The 24,943-nt window shown below is 32.4% G+C and overlaps 1 long non-coding RNA gene across 4 annotated transcripts in view; it reads left to right on the top strand.

Moving 5' to 3' along the window:
* Positions 1-24,943, top strand: part of LOC142324820 (uncharacterized) — a 77,853-nt gene that overhangs the window by 25,991 nt on the left and 26,919 nt on the right. For 2 of the 4 annotated variants that reach the window (XR_012756403.1, XR_012756401.1), the window contains exon 3: positions 11,821-11,931. This is a non-coding gene — a long non-coding RNA (uncharacterized LOC142324820). Of the gene's footprint in view, positions 1-11,820; positions 11,932-16,259; positions 16,706-24,943 lie in introns of those variants that run through there. The other 2 variants (XR_012756399.1, XR_012756400.1) reach the window with 2 other exon arrangements.

Raw genomic sequence — 24,943 nt, 5'->3', positions numbered from 1 at the left:
CTGTAGCTCGGTTATCCCATTCGCAAAGAAAACACATGTACTTAATATAGCCTAAAATTTTTTAGTAGTATAGTTTTAGTATAGTCTAAAATCAAAACCTAAAATTTTTGTATTTTTTTAAAGTAAATTCCAACCTTGCAGTCTTGATCCTAACAGTTCAGCTTGATCTTTTGATAAATTTAAATCCCTAATCAAATCATTTAATTTACCTTGTGATACAAGATGTGGCTTATTGGAAGATAACTCAAATCAATATTATTGTTGTCTTCTGCAGTGTAACCTGGTTCTTCATCACTGCTTTCGAAACATACATTCACAGGTGGCTCAGTAACTGGAATAATTTCACTGTGAGGTACAGGCCTGATTGCAGATTGCAATGAAGCTTATTTTACAGTATATTTAGATTTTTTAGAAATTCCACACTTGTTAAACAGAAGTAATAGTTGGTTACATGATCCTTTGGTTCACATCAAACCATAGGTATATATATGTAGTAATGTGTGACTATGATATGATTTAATTCTTTGTCCAGTATTAGTTGTAATATGCTTACAACTATTTGTTGAAAAATGAAAAAATCCTTTAATTAAAATTAAAATTTAAAAAACAATGTGGCTGATAGATTCTGAGTTAATATTAGTTTTCAGCATCAAAAAACATTTTAAAATCATGTATCAAACATTAGGAAACAAAAATTATGTTTATCAGTGTAATAGTAATCTAAACTCTGATAGTGGATAAAAAAAAATAATAATAATATATTCGTGTGAATAAATAATGTAAGTATAGTATTTTAATTTAATCTATCTTCTTTATTAGGTTTTGATAAGTTCCAGAATAATATTGTTTATAATACATTTATAACTTTTACCTGATCTGTTTCCCGCGTAGATTTTAAAATGCCCATCAAAAATGTCGGCAGATTAAGGTTGTTTTTTACATCTCGTAAGCAACGTGAGAACGCGTTAATACATCATCCGACATGGTTGTGTAGCGTCTTTTCTAGTGGTACCTTTAACGATTATTATTCAATTTAACGATGTAGATTAATTTTTTAGTCTAGATAATCTTACTTGAATACTTATTAAGAGAATTATTTTGATAGTTCTACCAATTGGTTTCTGCGAATAATGAAATGATGCTATTTTGCACCTTTGTCCTCTACTAAAAAAAGTAAGTAGTGACATATAGTTAATTTTCTTAATTGTACATAATATGAATGTGAGTTTCTGAACTCGTTTTACATTAATTATATACAGTTGTACTTTATACTAATTGTGTTAAAACTATGAGTAATTTTTAGGATGTTATGGTTATAGTTAATTTAGACCTAACATTTGTGTATCTTATCTGAAACTTTTTTTAATGTTATAATATTTTTTGTGCTCGTGAACAAAGTTACATTTTATTATTCACGCTTGTTAGTTCTAATTTCCATGCTAATTAGTTTCAATGTTGTTAAGGCATACTGGTACATTGCTGTTGAATAAAAAGTAATGATTTACCCATCCTAGCTATCTATTCCAATGGTTTGATTAAACATTTACTTCCTCACACTAATGATAATGTAAGCCTCAAAAACTTTTGTTTATAAACTCAAATTTGTAATAATGCTATTGCGAAATGCATAGTGGATTTATTCATTGAACAGCATGACAAAAAATGACATAAAACTAAAATTATTAATAATTGAGTTTCAGATTAATGTAATTTTTCTCCCAAGTCATGTGTAGCTAATTATTGGCACCTTCCTGGAGTAAATAGGAATGACATAATAATTAGATGCATAAGGCATTTTGGAAGAAAGAGTTTCTTTCATTAATCTGATACTGGTAATCAAACTTTAAACCTAACATGGACTCAATTAAAAGTAAATGAAAAATAAATGTATTTAGAGAATTAAAACTAGAATTCAGATTTTTAAAGGAAAATGGAAGAAGTTAATGAATCAGTTTTTCTGCAAGGAAAATAATTTTCTTAAATTGATTTAAAACAAATTTTAATTTTTCTCTTTTACAAAACAATTCAAAATGTATTTTTATTTGTGATAATAAGCTAAAGTTATGTTTAAAAACTTCTCCAAAATTCTACTTATCTTTTGATCTCAGTGTGTTTAATTAGTATTACATGTTAATTAATTCTTAACATTATATCTTGTCATATTTTTTATACTAGATCATTCTTTTCGTTACTAAATTATAACCAACTCAGCAGTGGGTGGGAGGTTTGGGTAAGATGATACCCTACTACAACTCCTTACAGTTTGATTATTCCACAACATTGTGCAGAGTAAGATCCTGGAAATTGAAGATTATAAAGTAAAATGCTAGTGTTCAAATGATGAAGGTCTTAACAAACCCCTGGCTAGCCCATTTGTACAGTGAAAATATTCATGATTCTTCCTTTATATGGTGTAGTAATCTTATAGTAATGTGTTTTTAAACCATTGATTCTCAAAATTTTCACCCACCGCCCATATTGAAAATCAAAACTTTTCTAGTGCCCCCAATATTTTTAAACTTACCATCTATTAAAAATAATAATTGCAATTGGTGTTTTTAAGATACTCTCTTAAAAACAAATTGCAATTAGTTTTTAAATGTGGCATATCTTATTTCTGAGTTGAAACTTAACATTTTAAATGAGCAATGAAAACACATATTTAATCATATTTAGAAGTATTTTTATTAAAATTGCTTTCAGAAAAATTTTAATTGTGTATAGTTATACATCAATAGTGATAGCATATTAACAATAATTAAATAGTGATAACAATACAATATTTAAACAAAGCCTTCAATTGAACAATTTTTCTACTAGTGTAGTAGGTAGGTATTTAGTTTGAAATATCAGGAAAACATAATTTTTGCCTTTTTTTTAATCGGTCATCGCCTTTGTAGACTGCCTGAACACCCCCAATTTTCTGTAAGCCCCCAGATTGCCTCCAGTGCTTACAAGGGAGCATTATTACCCACTTTGAGAACGAATATTTTAAACCAATTTTTTTTAGTTAGGTACAAAATCATCAACTTTAATTTGTAACATTGTAATTCAATTTCTAAACTTTCTGTTGTTTTTCTTTCTGGATTTCTTATCTTATTTTACTGCCTAAAAGTGTGTTATTTGCTCTATTTACATATTTGTATATTTACAACTTTTATTATTTTTTCCTAAGAAATTCCGTAGGCCTTTCGAACAGTATAAGACTTCAGACAAAACTACTGTTTTTTATTGTGTTAATTTCGCTTTTTGATTGAATATAATATTTATAAATGATACATCATGATGGTTTTATCATAAACTATCATAGAATTACATAATCCAGCAGAAGTAAATGGAACATAAATGGGTGAGGTCATAGGTGGTTCTGTTACTTAATTGGCTTCAGTTAATGTGAATTCTTTTCATGAAGACGCTGCTTGAACAGATAAGACATTGTCACAGTAAGATACAACTCTGAATTAGTTATTAAATGTACTATATTTTTTTTGTTTTGAAGAAGCCACTTTCTGTTATAGTTTAAAAAAAAGTTTTAATTTAAGTTATAGTTTAAAAAACAGCAAATCGTAGCATCTTTTTCTTTTCACCTTTTACTGTTACTCCGAATCTAAATTGTTCTTTAACATCATTAACTGCTAGTTCCATGTAAAGATTAAAAAGTAATGGGGATAGGGAACATCCTTGTCGGACTCCCTTTCTTATTACGACTTCTTTCTTATGTTCTTCAGTTATTACTGTTGCTGTTTGGTTCATGTAAATGATAGAAATTTGTCTTCTATCTCTGTATTTGAACCCTAATTTTTTTAAAATGCCAAGTATGTTGGTTTGTTTTTCTTTAATCTTCCTTCTACTATTAAACTGAGCCTTAAAATTGCTTCCCTTGTCCCTATACTTTTTCTAAAACCAAATTGGTGTTCTCCTAATACTTCTTCCACTCTCCTCTCACTTCTTCTGTATAGAATTCTAGTTAAGATTTTTTATGCATGACTAGTTAAATTAATTGTTCTGTATTCTCATTTATCTGTCCCTGCTTTCTTTGGTATCATGACTACAACACTTTTTTTGAAGTCTGACACAACTTCCCCTTTTTCATAAATATTACACACCAGTTTGTATAATCTATTAGTCACTTCCTCACCTGCACTGCGCAGTAATTCTACAGTTATTCCGTCTATTCCAGGAGCCTTTCTGCCATTCAAATCTTTTGATGCTCTCTTAACTTCAGGTCTCAGTATTGTTTCTCCCATTTCATCATCAACTACCTCTATAACACCATTTTCTAATTCATTTCCTCCATATAACTCTTCAATATATTCCACCCACCTATTGACTTACCTATCGTATTATAAATCGGTGTACCATTTTTGTTTAACACATTATTAGATTTTAATTAATGTACCCCAAAATTTTCCTTAAATTTCCTGTATGCTCTGTCTATTTTACCAATGTTCATTTCTCTTTCCACTTCTGAACACTTTTCTTTAATCCACTCTTCTTTCGCTAGTTTTCACTTCCTGTTTATAGTATTTCTTAATTGCCGATAGTTTCTTTTACTTTCTTCATCACTAGCATTCTTATATTTTCTATGTTCATCCATCAGCTGCAATATATCGTCTGAAACCCAAGGTTTTCTACCAGTTCTATTTGTTCTGCCTAAGTTCACTTCTGCTGATTTAAGAATTTCCTTTTCAACATTCTCCCATTCTTCTTCTACATTTTCTACTTTAACTTTTTTCTCTACGACCTCTTGCGATGTCATCCTTGAAATCTTCTTTACTTCCTCTTCCTCAAGCTTTTCTAAATTCCACCGATTCATCTGACACCTTTTCTACAGGTTTTTTAACCCCAATCTACATTTCATTATCACCAAATTATGGTCACTATCAATGTCTGCTCTAGGGTAAGTTTTGCAGTTAACGAGTTGATTTCTTAATCTTTGCTTAACCATGATATAATCTTTCTGATACCTTGCAGTATTGCCTGGCTTTTTCCAAGTGTATATTCTTCTATTATGATTTTTAAATTGGGTGTTTGCAATTACTAAATTATATTTTGGGGCAACAAAGTATAATTTTAGATAGAGTCTTTGATAGACTCTATAAGTTAATCTCCTCTTTCATTCCTTTTGCCCAGCCCGTATTCACCCACTATATTTCCTTCCTTGCCTTTTCCACATTCCACGTTTTCCATGAGTTCCACGAACTAACAGCTTCCGAAAAAAAAGTGAGAATTGATTGGTTAATTTTTGATTGACTGTTCTGTGAGTGGATGTCAAAAAAGTAAAGTTGGCCAATCAAAAAAAATGCTCCATTCAACTTTACATTTTTGACATCTACTCACAGCACAAGAAAGCAATCAAATTTCACTTATTTTATTTAGAAAACTTCCCATTCAGAATGGTAAAAAGCAAAAGAAAAGTAGTATATTTTTTGTGTTGCATTTATTCAAATATGTAATCATTACACTATTAATTATTATTATCATATTGCTATGTAATATAATAAAATTGTCATAATATAATTAAAACATTATCTGCCTAGATTGATATGCAAAGTCAAGCCAACATTTTAGTTCTTCGCTATTGAAACCAGATGAATTTTTGTGGACCTAAATTGGTATTCTGTATTTATTTGATATATTTAGCATCTTCATAAATTTGTCTTACTTTTATTTCATGTATAAACAGTTATTCTTTTATGAAGAGTGTTGTGGGTGGTATCAGAAAAATTTAAGGGACTGATTCACATCAAAATTTAAAAAAGTTCATGTGGAAAAATAATCCAAATCACTTAATTTTCCCTCTTTCTACAATTTTTTTTTTTTCAATAAAAATTTATATCTTAAGAATGATTGGAATAATTTAATAAAATTTGGTATATGTGTACTCAATAACACCTTCTACTAAATAATTAACTTTGAAAATCCAAAAGAACAGCCTTCTAACTTCTTATCATTAATAGCCCCTAATACTATAATAGATATTTGTTTTATTAAATTTAAATTAAGCCTCTTATTATGAACAGAATTATTTGTTCAGATTAATCGACAAACATTTTTACTTACATGTGTTTAGATTCACTTAAACAATTTCATCTGTAACAGGTAAAATTGTTTAAGTGGATCGTAAAATGATATAATCTTAAGATTTTGCACTTGTGTTACTAAAAATAGAAATAATAATTAATTATTTTAAATTCACAATTAGTAAAGGAAGAAAAAACAAGCACAAAATTGTCAGACTGCATAATTTTGCAGCCCATTTTCCTAGGATGTTACCTAGGATATTCAGAGTCATTTTCCTAGGTTATTTTGTTTATTCTAGAGACATTTTTTTTTGTGAATAGATTTTCAAAATGTACGAATGACAAGTTCCAGCTGAAATAACTGTGGTCTGCAGTTGACACTCATTCATTTTAACTAAATCAGGCATAAAGAATACTGATAATCAGTATTACTTTTACTTCTTCTGTTATTTCTGTTAATAAACATAATCTTTAATAGATAATATCTGAACAGTAAAAAGCTTTTTGAAGTTATAATTCAGGGAAAAATAAGTCGATCCAACTGAAAAAGAAAACCAGAGAATTTAAAATGAGTCCATATTAAAAGAAAAAACAGCTTATATTTAATTATATGAGTATGTAAAGTATAAAGTAACTAGCCATTTAGCCAGAACCTGGACCCTTGAGGCTCAGTTCAGCCCAGGCAAATCCCAGAGCCAACTCAGGGGCTCCTCGAGCTTCCTGGGGCTATGAGGCCTACCCTGTGGCCGCAAAGCTTGCTTCAGTAGCTATTCCCATCTACCCAGAGAGCTCCACTCCCTGGATTCTACAGTGTACATTATCTTCATGGTTGTGAGAGTAATACCGGTAAATAAAAATTATAGTATTCAGGCTGTACAGAAACCTGAAAAAGAAACTAAATTACAAAAGATAGAATAATAGTAACTAATGTGGATGCATACACAATTGGTGACGAAAAATTCATGAGCTCTTAAATCGAGATTGTACCTGTAGTATGCAAAAGTTAGCCTTCAACATAGTTACAATACCCAGTTTGGATTTTAAAAATCATAAAATTGTCTGGAGAGATATTATATAATAGCACACAATTGCACCTCCAAAAACAGTGCCCCAGGGACACTTCGTTTGTTACCAGTTGATGCTGAAGATGCTATCTTCAGCTGCCATCTTCAGCATCATTCAGATGACCCATCTTCAGCATACCATTTCACATCACATCATTTGTTATTACAAATTATGATGTGTCAGCAGTTTGTACGTGAAACTAATTTAGGTAGTGTGTATGCCGGTTTTCATCGAGCAATATGTGATCTTCAGCAAGTGTTTGAAAACATGTTAGTTGAATTTTATATTACTGTTTATTTTCTTGCAATCCCATCCAAGGACAACAAAATCAACGTTGTCAGATTCACAGAGCTGATCGTCTGACAATGCATTTATTTATTTTTTTATTATGGCTGTTAAGTGGTTACTGATGTAAGCAAATAATATTTTTTACTTTGTGATACTGGTTTACTCCTCCTACTCTCTGAATTATGAGACCTTGCCGTTGGTGAGGGGGCTTGAGTGCTCAGTGATACAGAATAGCTGCAACCATATTGGAGAGGTATCTGTTGAGAGCCAGACTAAGGAATTTTAAATTCTATCCAGCGTTGCGCAGTGGCTCGTCCCAAAATCCTTTTCCCGCCATGATGTTTAAATTCGTTTATGCGGTTGGCGCACAAACAGAAGCAAGACATCAATGTGATTAAAGGCAGAATTATCAAAAATAAACAAACTTTTGAAACATAAAAGAATAAAATTTATTGACGTATATGAAAATTGGCGTCGAAATGTGGATTTTTACTCTAATATTTATAAATAGGAAGTGCCGTACTCACGTGTGCGTGTGCACGCACTTCTAAATAAATGTGGAGTGTAGGCTTTTTTGTTTATTTTATATAAAATTTAATTGATTGTATTTGGAGTCGAGAATTATGATCTGAATGATTAATTTCGTTTATTTCTTAACAATATAATAATTTCTAATAATTTTTCTTAATAAACAATTTACCTTGAATTAATTATTAATGTACTATTAGATACAAAGCGGTTCAGAAAATAATTAACTTTAATTATTTTAATTCAAAATGAAAATATAATGGAAACATTTTATATGAAACAGAAAATAAAATAGTTTTTATTAACATAAAAACCAAAACCGACCCTTTTGTAATTGTTGTCTTTATTGCACGTGGTTTAAAATGGTTTACCTAGAAAATCCCTTGCATTTCATTTGACTCATTAGAAAAATATGTTTATTGAATATAAAATTATTTTTCACTAAACAACAACTTTTTATTTTATTTTTATTTCAGTATTATAAAGTAATATTCATTTTGGTATCCGTAAAAAAAAATAAGTAATATCTCATTTTCCCGTGTAAATTAGATTATTAAAAGCAATTTCTTTTAAAAATTGTTTTGCGATAATATTTTTATTATTTTTAATAATATTACAACTTTATCAGTACCAAATAATACTAATTCATATTGAAAGTGAATAATCATTCATAAATATTCGATTGTTAGCTCGTTTAATCATTATCATGTATTTAAAATTTTGCAAAATTTTTGTACAACTAAAAACTTTTGTCCCAAAATCCCTTACTTATATGTTCAAATAACCCGGTAGAAATGAGATTTTGGGACGAGCGTATACGCATGCGCGCCGAATACTGTGCGCAATGCTACACCTTGTTACTTTCATCATGATACGGCTAATCAGTTTTGAATTATGCGAGATACAAACGTACATACTGACTTCACGCCGAAAGTAGTCAAAATGAATTCAAAGATGGTTAAAATGGATATTTCCGCTTAAATCTGAAAACCGAAATTTTTCACGAACACATTGCTTCCTTTACTTAAATTAAGAAGTGTATTAAAAAAAAAAATTATGAATTCGGGTGAATTAATAATATATTATAAATATAGATAGTATTTTAATTTATTTTTTATTTTTTATTTGGTGTTTTATAAGTTACAAAATAATATTGGTTTTAATACATTTAGTTAACGTTACATTCAAAAGATTTACAATTGACTTGTTTCCCGCGTAGACTTTAAAAATCAAAATGTCGGCAGTAAAGGATTGGTTTAATATTGATGCAAAGATAGCGTCCTTTCAAACGCTACGTTAGTAGCTGTTATTTAAGTAATTTAGTGGCGTCGGTTTGTCTGTTGGTTTAGGTCGCCAATGCTTACTACGAAAAATTATTTTATAGATCTACTGATTGGTTTCTGTGAATAGTGAAATAACATTTTTTACCCTTGCTCCACGTACTAAAAGTGTGTAATGATTTATACATATTTAATCTGTTCTAAATAAGTGGATGAAAAATGTAAGTAATGGCATTTAATTAATTTTGTTGAATTACTGTATATAATATTAAAGTGAGTTTTTGAAGGCGGCTTTACACATTAAGTATTTGTAGAGGTGTACTTGATAAATTGTGATAAAGAGGTATACTAGGTAAATTAAAAATATAAGTGATTATGACGTTAACATTTATAGTTAATTTGAACCAAACTGTAATTTAGACCTAAATTTTTGGAAACTTTTTTTACTGTTTTAATATTATTTTTTTTGTGTTCATCAACTAAGTTACTTTGCATTATTTTCTTGTTATCAGTTCTAATCACAAAATTAAAGATTTTATTCAAAATGATCAGTTGCATATTGGTTATTCCTGCTGAATATTAAGTAGCTAATTAATGATTTCTCCATTCTAGCTGTCTATTTTAATGGTTTGCTTAAAGTGTTTAACATTTGTACATAAAGAAACACGTAAACATTTACTACCTGAGACAAATGATTTAAATTACACCTTCAAAATTTTTTATTAATAAACTCAAATTTGTTATACAAATGTGAAAAGCATAGTTCAGTATATATTTATTCATTTAACAGCATAACAAAAAAAAAGAAATAATACATATGTTATTAAATTATATTCAAATTGATAAAATTTTTCTTGCAAAAGACTTTTGAAGCTCCATTTTAAATCTGCTTCTTCTTGTAGGAATGAGGTAAAATATATATATATTGTATTTTTGTGAATTGTTATGTGCTGTTAATAAATTAATTAATTAGCTGCATAAGACATTTGGAAGAAAGATTTTTATTAATCTGAAACAGACTAGTTTAAAAACATTAAACATAATTATTTAGGATTTCCTTTTATAAAAAAAATTGTTAATTTAGTATCATCCATTCAATTTAAGTAACTATAAAGTTTGAGTTCTTTTTCTAAATTATAACATTTCAAAATTTCTGTAAATTTCTTCTAATTTGCTTAATTTATAAGAATTATCCTTGAGTTTAGACCGTAGAGTTTTCTTAAAATTATTTTTTTAACTGTACTAGATTTTTCCTTAAAAATTTTGTAGACCTTACATACCACACAACACTTCTCTAAAACTATGTTTCTTAGTGTCTTAATTATGGGTTTTTGAATAAGAATTTTTTATTTTTTTGAAAGCCACTTTCATTTTTTGTGTCTGGCTTTTACTTCTTCTTTTTAAAAACACTCAGCATAATTATTTCACCTAAATGTTTAAATTTTTGTACCTATTTGATTGATTCTTATTCTGAAATTTTCATGGTTTGGATTCTACTTTTATTATTGGAATCAATTATATGAAATTTGCAGCTTGATTTTGTTTGCACATTTTTCTAATTCTTGAATTCTTTAATGTCTATTGCCAAAGTTACCAAATCATCAGCAGATGCTAAAATGTTTACATTTAAACATATAGATGTTGTGCCCCATTTTTATTAAGTATTTGTATTATCCTATTCTATTTCTCAGTAAACTTTTCCAGAGTGCAGTTGAACAATATTAGTGAAGAGACCATCACGTTGCCTCACTATAGATTTTGTTTCAAAGGGTTCGGAAATTCCTCTCAAAAATTAAAATTTTGAGTATGTTTAGTGTCTATTATTGACAGTTAGGAAGTTTTATCGCCTTTAGGAAAGTTTACAAAAATAAACTATTAATTCCAGATTTGTAATCTTTTTGTACTTTTATAATTATATAATTACTGTTTTTTTTTATCAATACCAATTGTTTGTGATTTTTATATTATTATTTTCAAACCATCTATGGTGGAAATATGTGAATCTTTTCTAAGCTCAACTCTCTCAAACCAGCTAATATTTTTAAATTAATTCAACTTGAATAACAAGTGAATTACTTTTTTTTTTTTTAATGTAAGGAAAAGATTAAGTTTTTCAAATTTTTACAATCTGATGTAAACAATCATTTTTGTAAATAAATGGCTATGTAATTTTCAAGAATTTTTTTTAGACTAATTTTTTAAAGCAAATACATTCTGATTAACTATATTGCAATTAGTATTTCAATTATAATAAATAAATAAAAATTAATTTTGAATTATTCAGACTAATTGATAAATAAAGAGTTTTGGAAAAACATATACAACTCTTTTCCTATTGAAAAAACTCAATATTTTTTTTTTTAATTTTTGTAACCATTACGATCAGGTGGAATGTAAACATCAATTTTATATCATATTCATATTTTATATCATATTGGGTGCCTATAAATAGTGGATTGAGAACACACCAATCGGCAGATTATTATTGTTTATTAGTACATACTTTAGTTGTAAACTCTAATTTTATTGAAAATTGTTAAGTTTAAAATATAATTAACATCATAATTTTCCTTCATGCTTTAACATTGTTCTATTGTTTTTTAATTATAGTAAATTTTTATTTTTATATTTTCCAGACAGAAGTGATGCACCAACAGAGATTAAAATAACATGCCCAGGTATATAAAGAATTTAAGTAATTAGTAAATGATCATAAAAAAGAATCAACATCTGGAATAACGTTAAAGGTAAGAACTCTTATTATTTATTTAATAACATTTCAGAATAACAGCTTTGAAAAATCAATTCCATATTTATGATAGAAGGTAGATTTTACCGTCAACAATTATATAATTTTGTGTTCTGTCAGCAACGGTGGAAACCAGAAAAAGATTTTTCCTTCTTAAGGCATGGTTTCATAGACTGCATTGTGTGTGTGAGTGTGTGGGCAAAAAAAAATTGTTAAGTTATCAGTGGAATGAATCACCACTGATACACTTTAAACACATATTAGTCCAATTTATTTGTTATATATATATTTTTTTTCAATTTTGCTTATCCTTGAGATTTTGTTAAATTAATTTTGCTTTTGTAATTGCTAATTTTTTACATGATTTAATGATGACATACTTATAATGGTTTTAATATTTATACTAATAGAGTATGCGCATGAGTATTGTTGGAGATGCATTCATTTGATTTTAGAAATAATCAGGATAAAGCATTGCCAATATTTCCCGTTTCATTATAATTTTCACCATCATTTTATTAGTTTTAGGAAGGGTAAAATTACCAGTTGCGTGAGACTATGAATTTTTGTGGGGTCCAATTGTATTTAAATTTAATTTTGGGTTGTAGTGATCACAACAAGGCCCTGCTGAGAATAATTCAAGGTATTTTTTCTCCCTTGGGAAAGTCAGCTTTTTTTTTATTTATAGATAAGACCAGTCGTTATTACTGATGTGGAATTATTTTTTATTGGCGTATTAATAAATATACTATTTTTTTTTTTTTTTGTCTTCAGTCATTTGTCTGGTTTGATGCAGCTCTCCAAGATTCCCTATCTAGTGCTAGTCGTTTCATTTCAGTATACCCTCTACATCCTACATCCCCAACAATTTGTTTTACATACTCCAAACGTGGCCTGCCTACACAATTTTTCCCTTCTACCTGTCCTTCCAATATTAAAGCGACTATTCCAGGATGCCTTAGTATGTGGCCTATAAGTCTGCCTCTTCTTTTAACTATATTTTTCCAAATGCTTCTTTCTTCATCTATTTGCCGCAATACCTCTTCATTTGTCACTTTATCCACCCATCTGATTTTTAACATTCTCCTATAGCACCACATTTCAAAAGCTTCTAATCTTTTCTTCTCATATACTCCGATCGTCCAAGTTTCACTTCTATATAAAGCGACACTCCAAACATACACTTTCAAAAATCTTTTCCTGACATTTAAATTAATTTTTGATGTAAACAAATTATATTTCTTACTGAAGGCTCGTTTAGCTTGTGCTATTCGGCATTTTATATCGCTCCTGCTTCGTCCATCTTTAGTAATTTTACTTCCCAAATAACAAAATTCTTCTACCTCCATAATCTTTTTTCCTCCTATTTTCACATTCAGCGGTCCATCTTTGTTATTTCTACTACATTTCATTACTTTTGTTTTGTTCTTGTTTATTTTCATGCGATAGTTTTTGCGTAGGACTTCATCTATGCCGTTCATTGTTTCTTCTAAATCCTTTTTACTCTCGGCTAGAATTACTATATCATCAGCAAATCGTAGCATCTTTATCTTTTCACCTTGTACTGTTACTCCGAATCTAAATTGTTCTTTAACATCATTAACTGCTAGTTCCATGTAAAGATTAAAAAGTAACGGAGATAGGGAACATCCTTGTCGGACTCCCTTGGTCCTTCCAAATTGGTCTTCTCCTAACACTTCTTCCACTCTCCTCTCAATTCTTCTGTATAAAATTCTAGTTAAGATTTTTGATGCATGACTAGTTAAACTAATTGTTCTGTATTCTTCACATTTATCTGCCCCTGCTTTCTTTGGTATCATAACTATAACACTTTTTTTGAAGTCTGATGGAAATTCCCCATTATCATAAATATTACACACCAGTTTGTATAATCTATCAATCGCTTCCTCACCTGCACTGCGCAGTAATTCTACAGGTATTCCGTCTATTCCAGGAGCCTTTCTGCCATTTAAATCTTTTAATGCTCTCTTAAATTCAGATCTCAGTATTGTTTCTCCCATTTCATCCTCCTCAACTTCCTCTTCTTCCTCTATAACACCATTTTCTAATTCATTTCCTCCGTATAACTCTTCAATATATTCCACCCATCTATCGACACTTTGTTTAACACATTATTAGATTTTAATTTATGTACCCCAAAATTTTCCTTAACTTTCCTGTATGCTCCGTCTATTTTACCAATGTTCATTTCTCTTTCCACTTCTGAACACTTTTCTTTAATCCACTCTTCTTTCACCAGTTTGCACTTCCTGTTTATAGCATTTCTTAATTTCCAATAGTTCCTTTTACTTTCTTCATCACTAGCATTCTTATATTTTCTACGTTCATCCATCAGCTGCAATATATCGTCTGAAACCCAAGGTTTTCTACCGGTTCTCTTTATTCCGCCTAAGTTTGCTTCTGCTGATTTAAGAATTTCCTTTTTAACATTCTCCCATTCTTCTTCTACATTTTCTACCTTATCTTTTTTACTCAGACCTCTTGCGATGTCCTCCTCAAAAATCTTCTTTACCTCCTCTTCCTCAAGCTTCTCTAAATTCCACCGATTCATCTGACACCTTTTCTTCAGGTTTTTAAACCCCAATCTACATTTCATTATCACCAAATTATGGCCGCTATCAATGTCTGCTCCAGGGTAAGTTTTGCAGTCAACGAGTGTATTTCTAAATCTTTGCTTAACCATGATATAATCTATCTGATACCTTCCAGTATTGCCTGGCTTTTTCCAAGAATATATTCTTCTATTATGATTTTTAAATTGGGTGTTGGCAATTACTAATTTATACTTCGTGCAAAATTCTATAAGTCGGTCCCCTCTTTCATTCCTTTTGCCCAGCCCGTATTCACCCACTATATTTCCTTCCTTGCCTTTTCCAATGCTTGCATTCCAATCTCCAACTATTATTAAATTTTCATCTCCTTTTACGTGTTTAATTGCTTCATCAATCTCTTCGTATACACACTCTACCTCATCATCATCATGGGCGCTTGTAGGCATATAGACGTTAACAATCGTTATCGGTTTAGGTTTTGATTTTATCCTTATTACAATGATTCTATCGCTATGCGTTTTGAAATACTCCACTCTCCTCCCTATCTTCTTGTTCATCACGAAACCTACTCCTGCCTGCCCATTATTTGACGCTGAGTTAATTACTCTAAAATCACCTGACCAAAAGTCGCCTTCCTCTTCCCACCGAACCTCACTAATTCCTACTATATCCACATTTGTCCTACCCATTTCCCTTTTTAAATTTTCTAGCCTACCAACCTTTTTCAAGCTTCTAACATTCCACGCTCCGACTCGTAGAGTGTTATTTTTTAATTTTCTGATGACCCCTTCCTTAGTAGTCCCCACCCGGAGATCCGAACGGGGGACTATTTTACCTCCGGAATATTTTACCAAGGAAGGCGCCTCCATTATTGCTATGTGAAAATGCAGAGAGCCACATTTTCTTGAAAAAAAAGCAGCTGTAGTTTTCCATTGCTTTCAGCTGCGCAGTACTCAGAGGACTGAGTGATGTTGATACGGCCGTTTAAGTCGTCCTGACTCACGCCCCTAACAACTACTGAAAGAGCTGCTGCCCTCTTTCAGGAATCATTCCTTAGTCTGGCTCTCAACAGATACCTCTCCGATATGGTTGCACCTTCGGTCCAGCTACTCTGTATCCCTGAGCACTCAAGCCCCCTCACCAACGGCAAGGTCTCATGATTCATAGAGGAGGAAATATACTATATTTTATATTATTAATAAATATAATATCTATGCAATAAATTAATATTTAATTTATTGCATCAAAATTGTCTGAACTGCTTTACTCTAGTACTGCGGCTGAAGATACCCGAGGAAACTTTTGTTTGTGAATATTTTAGGTGCAACACTTCATTGAAACCTCTCCTCCCACTTTATTTCTACCTGTTGAGTGTGGGTATACCCTTTACATTTGAAGGTATTATCGTTTCACTAGTCATAAATTTAAAGTAAGAATTTTGGAAAAATGTTTACTGCTCTTTTCCTATTGAAAAAACTTAATATTTTTTTAATTTTTGTAATTATTACAATCAGTGGCAACGTAAACATCAATTTTAGCTTTGTACCATATTGGGTGCCTATAAATATTGGATTGAGAACACACCAATCGGCAGATTATTATTCTTTATAAAATATATACTTTAGTCATAAATTCTAATTTTCTTGAAAATTGCTAGGATTAAAATACAATTAACATCATAATTTTCAGTCAGGCTTTAACATTGTTCTATTGTTTTTTAATTATAGTAAGTTTTTATTTGTATATTTTTCAGACAGAAGTGATGCACCAACAGAGATTAAAATAAAATGCCCAGGTACATAAAAAATTTAATTAATTAGTAAATTTTCATAAAAATCAATATCTGGAAAAATATAAAGGTAAGAACAGTTATTATTAATTCCATACGTGAAATTCCCTAAGATTTTTTAAAATTTCACAGAGAATTAATAGATTTTCTCAATAACATTCTTTGATTACTTTTGGTTCACTAAGAGTCGAGATGAGAAAGTTGGGCACGAAGTCATATTGTTTAGTTTACTAAAGTCCCTTAAAGTTTAAAGAAAATCTATAAAAAGCAGAATATTATTCTTACCACTACTACAGTGTTAGTCATATATCTTGCATACTTATAGCATCTGTTCACTCCCAATTGTATGTGTATTTGAACAGTTGTTTGAAGTAAATTTATTCATAGAATTAATTTAAATTATCAAATAAAATATAACATACCGCTTACTAAAATAATTAAAATAATTAGGTACCCCTCATTTAAAATAGCAGTATGACCAATATAGTCCACATGCAAATTCCTGTTCAAATTATCCATTATTATATCAAATGAGTTTTGGGAAAGACTTGCTATAAGATTACATTTAAAATTGGATGACAAATTTGATATGCAGACCTAAAAAGCGACGAGAGCATGTAAAATAATTTTTTATCATCAACTAATTTACAAATTTTATTGGCAATTTCTATCGACAATTTAACCATTATTGTAATCTCAAATACACAACAAATATTAGGGTACATTATTTAGTACATTAACTTAACATTGACAAATAATCACCACCATCACTTATCAGCTGTCATTGAACAACGATCGGATCACGATCACCATTATTCATTGAGCACCGGTCAGGTCATAAATCACCGTTCATTGAATGCTTGATCCCCATTCAATGAGCACCGATTAGATCACAGATCACGTTTCAATGGGTACCGATTGGGTCAGGTCAGAGTTCATTGTTCAGCGATCATAATCATCATCATCAATAATATAACAGTTATCAAAATGGGTTACACATCTTGTTAAAATAATTAGGGTACACCTCATGTAACATGTAGTATGACCAATGTATTCCACACACAAATTCCTGGTCATATTATCCATTATTATATCAAATTGGTTTTGGGAAAGACTTGCTATATTACATTTAATATATGATGACGAAATTTGATATGCAGACCTAATAAGCGGCGAGAGTACATAAAATAATTTTAAATTATCAACTAATATATAATACACTGCTTACTTTTACAAAATTTATTGGCAATATCTATCGACAATTTAACCATTATTGTAATCTCAAATACACAACAAATATTAGGGTAGATAACACTGGGTGCATAACACTGGTTAGGGTGTTAGGGTACATAACACTGACAAATAATCACCACCATCACTTATCAGCTGTCATTGAGCAACGATCTGATCACGATCACCATTATTCATTGAGCACCGATCAGGTCATAAATCACCGTTCATTGAATGCTTGATCCCCATTCAATGAGCACCGATTAGATCAAAGATCACGTTTCAATGGGTACCGATTGGGTCAGGTCAGAGTTCATTGTTCAGCGATCATAATCATCATCATCAATAATATAACAGTTATCAAAATGGGTTACATATCTTGTTAAAGTAATTAGGTATACCTCATGTAATATGTAGTATGACCAATGTAGTCCACACACAAATTCCTGGTCATATTATCCATTACTATATCAAATTGGTTTTGGGAAAGACTTGCTATAAGATTACATTTAATATTTGAAGACAGAATTTCTGACCTAAAACGCAGCGAGAGCACACAAAATAAATTTAAATTATCAAATAATATGTAATATACTGCTTGCTTAAAATTTTTTACAAATTATATTGCCAATGTCTATCGACGATTTAACCGTAATTGTAATCTCAAATATTGGGGTAGATTATTTAGTACATTAACATAACACTGACAAATAATCACCACCATCACTAATCAGCTGTCATTGACAACGATCTGATCACGATCACCATTATTCATTGAGCACTGATATCAGGTCATAAATCACCGTTCATTGAATGCTTGATCCCCATTTAATGAGCACCGATTAGATCACAGATCAAGTTTCAATGAGTACCGATTGGGTCAGGTCAGAGTCATTGTTCAGCGATCATAATCATCATCATCAATAATATAACAGTTATCAAAATGGGTTACACATCTTGTTAAAATAATTAGGGTACACCGCATGTAATATGTAGTATGACCAATGTAGTACACACACAAATTCCTGGTCATATTATCCATTACTATATCAAATTGGTTTTGGGAAAGACTTGCTATATTACATTTAATATATGATGACAAAATTTGATATGCAGACCTAATAAGCGGCGAGAGCACAAAATAATTTTACATTATCAACTAATATATAATACACTGACTGCTTACTTTTACAAATTTTATTGGCAATATCTATCGACAATTTAACCATTATTGTAATCTCAAATACACAACAAATATTAGGGTAGATAACACTGGGTACATAACACTGGATAGGGTATTAGGGTACATAACACAGGATAGGGTATTAGGGTACATAACACTGACAAATAATCACCACCATCACTTATCAGCTGTCATTGAGCAACGATCTGATCACGATCACCATTATTCATTGAGCACCGATCAGGTCATAAATCACCGTTCATTGAATGCTTGATCCCCATTCAATGAGCACCGATTAGATCAAAGATCACGTTTCAATGGGTACCGATTGGGTCAGGTCAGAGTTCATTGTTCAGCGATCATAATCATCATCATCAATAATATAACAGTTATCAAAATGGGTTACATATCTTGTTAAAGTAATTAGGTATACCTCATGTAATATGTAGTATGACCAATGTAGTCCACACACAAATTCCTGGTCATATTATCCATTACTATATCAAATTGGTTTTGGGAAAGACTTGCTATAAGATTACATTTAATATTTGAAGACAGAATTTCTGACCTAAAACGCAGCGAGAGCACACAAAATAAATTTAAATTATCAAATAATATGTAATATACTGCTTGCTTAAAATTTTTTACAAATTATATTGCCAATGTCTATCGACGATTTAACCGTAATTGTAATCTCAAATATTGGGGTAGATTATTTAGTACATTAACATAACACTGACAAATAATCACCACCATCACTAATCAGCTGTCATTGACAACGATCTGATCACGATCACCATTATTCATTGAGCACCGATATCAGGTCATAAATCACCGTTCATTGAATGCTTGATCCCCATTCAATGAGCACCGATTAGATCACAGATCACGTTTCAATGAGTACCGATTGGGTCAGGTCAGAGTCATTGTTCAGCGATCATAATCATCATCATCAATAATATAACAGTTATCAAAATGGGTTACACATCTTGTTAAAATAATTAGGGTACACCTCATGTAATATGTAGTATGACCAATGTAGTACACACACAAATTCCTGGTCATATTATCCATTACTATATCAAATTGGTTTTGGGAAAGACTTGCTATATTACATTTAATATATGATGACGAAATTTGATATGCAGACCTAATAAGCGGCGAGAGCACATAAAATAATTTTACATTATCAACTAATATATAATACACTGACTGCTTACTTTTACAAATTTTATTGGCAATATCTATCGACAATTTAACCATTATTGTAATCTCAAATACACAACAAATATTAGGGTAGATAACACTGGATAAGGTATTAGGGTACATAACACAGGATAGGGTATTAGGGTACATAACACTGACAAATAATCACCACCATCACTTATCAGCTGTCATTGAGCAACGATCTGATGACGATCACCATTATTCATTGAGCACCGATCAGGTCATAAATCACCGTTCATTGAATGCTTGATCCGCATTCAATGAGCACCGATTAGATCAAAGATCACGTTTCAATGGGTACCGATTGGGTCAGGTCAGAGTTCATTGTTCAGCGATCATAATCATCATCATCAATAATATAACAGTTATCAAAATGGGTTACATATCTTGTTAAAGTAATTAGGTATACCTCATGTAATATGTAGTATGAGCAATGTAGTCCACACACAAATTCCTGGTCATATTATCCATTACTATATCAAATTGGTTTTGGGAAAGGCTTGCTATAAGATTACATTTAATATTTGAAGACAAAATTTGAATTTCTGACCTAAAACGTGGCAAAAGCACACAAAATAAATTTAAATTATCATATTATATGTAATATACTGATACTGCTTGCTTAAAAACTTTTACAAATTATATTGCCAATGTCTATCGACCATAATTGTAATCTCAAATACACAACAAATATTAGGGTAGATTATTTAGAACATTAACATAACACTGACAAATAATTTACATTTAATATTTCATGACAAAATTTAATTTGTGGACTTAAAAAGCGACGAGGGCACATAAAATAATTTTACAGTATCAAATAATATATAATATTACACTGCTTGTTAAGTCAAACATTTTTGCAAATTTTATTGGCAATGTGTATAAACGATTTAACAATTATTGTAATATCAAACGCACAACAAATGTTAGTTTAGATTTGGTACATTAACATAACACTGACAAAATATTAATATTTGATGACAAAATTTGATTTGTGTTTTGCAAAAAGCTGTGAGAACACACTAAATATACATTATCAAATAATATATTGTCCCCACCATGCTAAAGTAACAAATGTGAAAAACTTAACTTTTCAGGAGAGTTAAACAACTTCAATGTTAAATTTTGAATAAGAATGCATATTCATAAAAGTGAAAAGGTTTAAACTAGGCTTCCTAAAAGAGAATGGATAATTTAGCACAACATGCAGGACGTTTAGATTAGTCATAAACTGACAAATCTAGAAAATGCAATTTTTCACATTCGTTACTTTAGCATGGTGGTGACAATATAATAAACTCCTTGCTTAAACATTTTTACAAATTATATTGCCAATGTCTATCAATGATTTAACCATTAGTGTAATCTCAAATACACAACAATCTTTTTAGTAGATTAACATAACAATAAATGTCACCACCATTACTAATCAGTTGTTTTTTTAGCACTGATCAGATCTTAAATCACAGTTGAATACTTGATCCCAGATAAGAACTTTTTTCTCATTTTGGTGTCCTGAATCGTACCTTTTTTTATATTTTTCAGGCCATTTTTAAATACTCAGGGGCAATCGGTAATTGCCTAGAAGACGCTGCCTCGGTCAGCCCTGAGTGATGTGGTTGTAGATAACCCACCCTGTGCTTGCAGCTTAAAACGCTGTACTGTAGGTGGGGGTCCCTCCTGGTTCATTGAGACATCATGACCACCACGTCTGGTCGCCACGACACCTCTCCCCAGGAACGCTACTTTTCCCGTCCTTATATCCTAATCAGGGTCCGGGTATGCACCCCACGCATACCCCCTCTGAATCACGCGCCCACCTCGCATACCTTGAGGGTCCTCAATGCTTCATCGGAGCCCCAATCCAACCACTCTTGCGTGTGGGTGACTAAAACGGCCTCAGCATTGAGGCTACCTCTCTAGTCCACGATTCGATGCCTGGCGATCTCGTTTTTTTCGCCAGTCTTTTTTTTTAAATATACTTATTTTCTATGCAATAACCCCGTGACGTACTCCCAGTATTGTTAGGTGTCACCTTACTGGAATGCTAACTCGTCATTATGGACCTTACATCCTAAAAGGTAAGAACAGACATATAAAAATTGAACAAAAAAGTAACAGCACCTACGACTAGATATATTTTTTAATAAAGAAAGATCCCTGAGCAACAAATGCTCACATATCAAAGAATCAGAACGACTTGCGTCATTGATATACTAAATGAAAAACAGACAGAAAGGCCAACAAGTCCCTTATAAACAGTTTATATACTAAAACGTTAATTAATTTGGAGGTAAATAAAACACGGCCCGTGTTCAACACCTCTATATACATATCTAACCTGACATATAGAACAAAATAAAACACACATATACAAAAATCATCATGTACAAAAAAATCAAAAATCTATCGCTACTTAATTGCGAACCCCAAAAGGACTCTTGCTTGGGTAATCTATTGTTCATAGAAAGACCGATCTCGAGTGGAGGACACGACAACGAAAAATATATACAAGGAGAACACTAACAGCCTTTCTATCCATTAGATCCAGGCAGAAAAAAGGAGAACCGTGTATGAAAACTAAGGTAAGGTAACTACGGTAAGGTGAGATACATAGATACAAAAAAAAATTGATTGATAAGGAAACGCATATGAAAAAATACACAATTACAGCAATGTAGTACGTTTAAAAAGAAAAGAACAAAAATATCCGTGGTTTGGCCCAGCACGAAGTTACCACGATGGGTTTAATTAACTGTACAAAACAACAGTCATAACCACAACGGCCACTTGACATATCTTGAAAACACACAATTATATCTTAAACTAACATAAAATAAACATTAAACACGAAATGGTAGTAACTGTAACAATGATTGCGTCACCGGAGCCTCACCGCCAATATTGTCCGCTTGTTCTTTCAGTCGGCCCCATTCCAGCTTGGTCTTTAGGATGCACGTGACCAGTCTGGACACCTCTTCCTCCCATGGTGTTGTTCCTAAAGCATATGGCCGACCGTGTTCTCTGGCATCAGCCAATCCAGTCCTTGTAGTCGGCTACTCGCCCACTTTTCAAAACGGTAAATCTTGTGCTCTGGGGTGTCCAGCTATCCAAAGTTAACACAATATGAAGAGTTCGCCGCTTGAACTTGAAAAGATAGGTCCCATACTTCCCGTGCCACGAAAGAAACTGAGTAAGTGGGAAACCTCTCCATGCTTCCTCTGAATCCAGGGGGATCAACCGTTGAGTCCAAGCACCTTTTCGCGAGGCATCCCAAAGACCCTGCGATTCGTGCCGCTGTCTTGCACCTCGAGATCGGAGGGATGCCCGCAATCACTTGCACCGCATCCCCCGATATGCAGCAGTCACCTTAATCGCTGCCCAGTCCACATTTCATTTAAAATCTTGTGCGTCCACCCAGACCGGAACTGCATACGTAAGTGTTGACCGCGCAGCTGTCGTAATCAGTCTTGTTTTGCTGGGCTAAGAGCCTGCCCGCACTGCCATCAGTCGACCTAATGTGGCAATAACTGCTTCACATTTAGTTTTCATCTCCCGGAGATGGGTGGTGAAGAGCCCTGATCTATCTACCTAGATACCTTGCACTCCACCACCCTAACCCCGTCAACCTCGATTGCTATAGTTTGAAGTCCACGCGTCCCACAATAGCTACCGTCTTCCTTGGAGCAAGTTTCATTCCTTTCCTCCGTAGCCAGACACTGATTCATGTTATTGCAATATTGGCGGTGTTTTCCACCTGCCTTTCCGTGCGGCTAGCAAGTAGTAGCGCCAGATCGTTGGCATACGTGACCACCTCTGCCCAGTCTTGAAGCTCCATCTTCAGGAGGTCGTCGTATATCATATAACACAAGAGTGGACCTAGCACCGACCCTTGTGGAACCCCACACTTAGTGACGAAACGCATCACCTCTTCTGTATAGGCGATGATACTCCGATCGTGGAGATAGTTGTTAGCTATCGCCACCATATATTCACTCAGGCCCCTGCTCCTGATCCCTTCCAGGGAACACTATAAAATGCGTTTCGCCAGGTGCCTGCCCCAAAGTCTTGGTCCAGTCCACAACGTAACGAATAGAGTCAACGGTCGCTTTCCTTTGAGAGTCCTCCTCTAGCCAATTTCTTCCCATATTCGGTTCACAGTCAGCCTCTCGTAAAGCTTCGCCAGCTCGTTTAGAAGACAGACTGGTCTGTACCTTTCTTACTGATGTTCAGTAACCGGTTTCGGGAGCAGAACCAGTCTAGCCTCCTTCTAATTTTGAGGGAAAGTCCGATTCGTCAACACCTTGTTCATGAGCTCTAATACTACCCAGGCGTGGTGACTCACCAGGTTGTTAACGGTAATGCCAGGAACTTCGTCCGGTCCCGGGGCTCTTCTGTCCTGTAATTACCAGGGCCGCAGTCCACAGATCCTCTTCCGAAGGTCTGAGAATCGCGCTTCACCCAATCCAGATCCATGACTGGGAAGAGGGTTGATACCGCTCTCGTCGTTTGATCCTTGGAAAGTAGAGGGAGTCGCTTACCAAACCTTTTCATGACGATTTGATAAGCCCTCCCCCACGGTTTGTTAATCAGATCCTATATCAAGCGATCCCAGGCCTTCCGGATTTCCTCCCTGAGGCTTCTCTTGGTCCGGTGATATTCTTCCCCAGCCAAACCCCCGTATATGATCACTACTGTAAACCACTCGCACTGATCTCTATAAAATTGGATAGGGGATCTCGTGTATTGGAATTGGTAAAATTTGAACACTAAATGAGTGGTAGAACTAACTAAAATGAATTGTTGGTTGCGCAGATGTAATATAGGTATAAAACCACGTTTTCAACCGATGCAGTAGAAGTGTTCTGATTTTGTATTTTGAACACTGATCTCTATATAAATTTTCTATAACTGTCCGTAAATTTCTGCTTGTGTTGCAAAAATGACTGTTCTTTTGGTTATCTGACTTAAGTAAAGTACGCATCCTACCATCATTATTATAGTC

Source organism: Lycorma delicatula, chromosome 5 (genome assembly GCF_047948215.1).
Source record: "Lycorma delicatula isolate Av1 chromosome 5, ASM4794821v1, whole genome shotgun sequence".
In the NCBI taxonomy this organism is placed as follows: Eukaryota; Metazoa; Arthropoda; class Insecta; order Hemiptera; family Fulgoridae; genus Lycorma; species Lycorma delicatula.
Note: the sequence above shows the minus strand (reverse complement) of the source record. Positions and strands in the feature narration are given on the sequence as shown.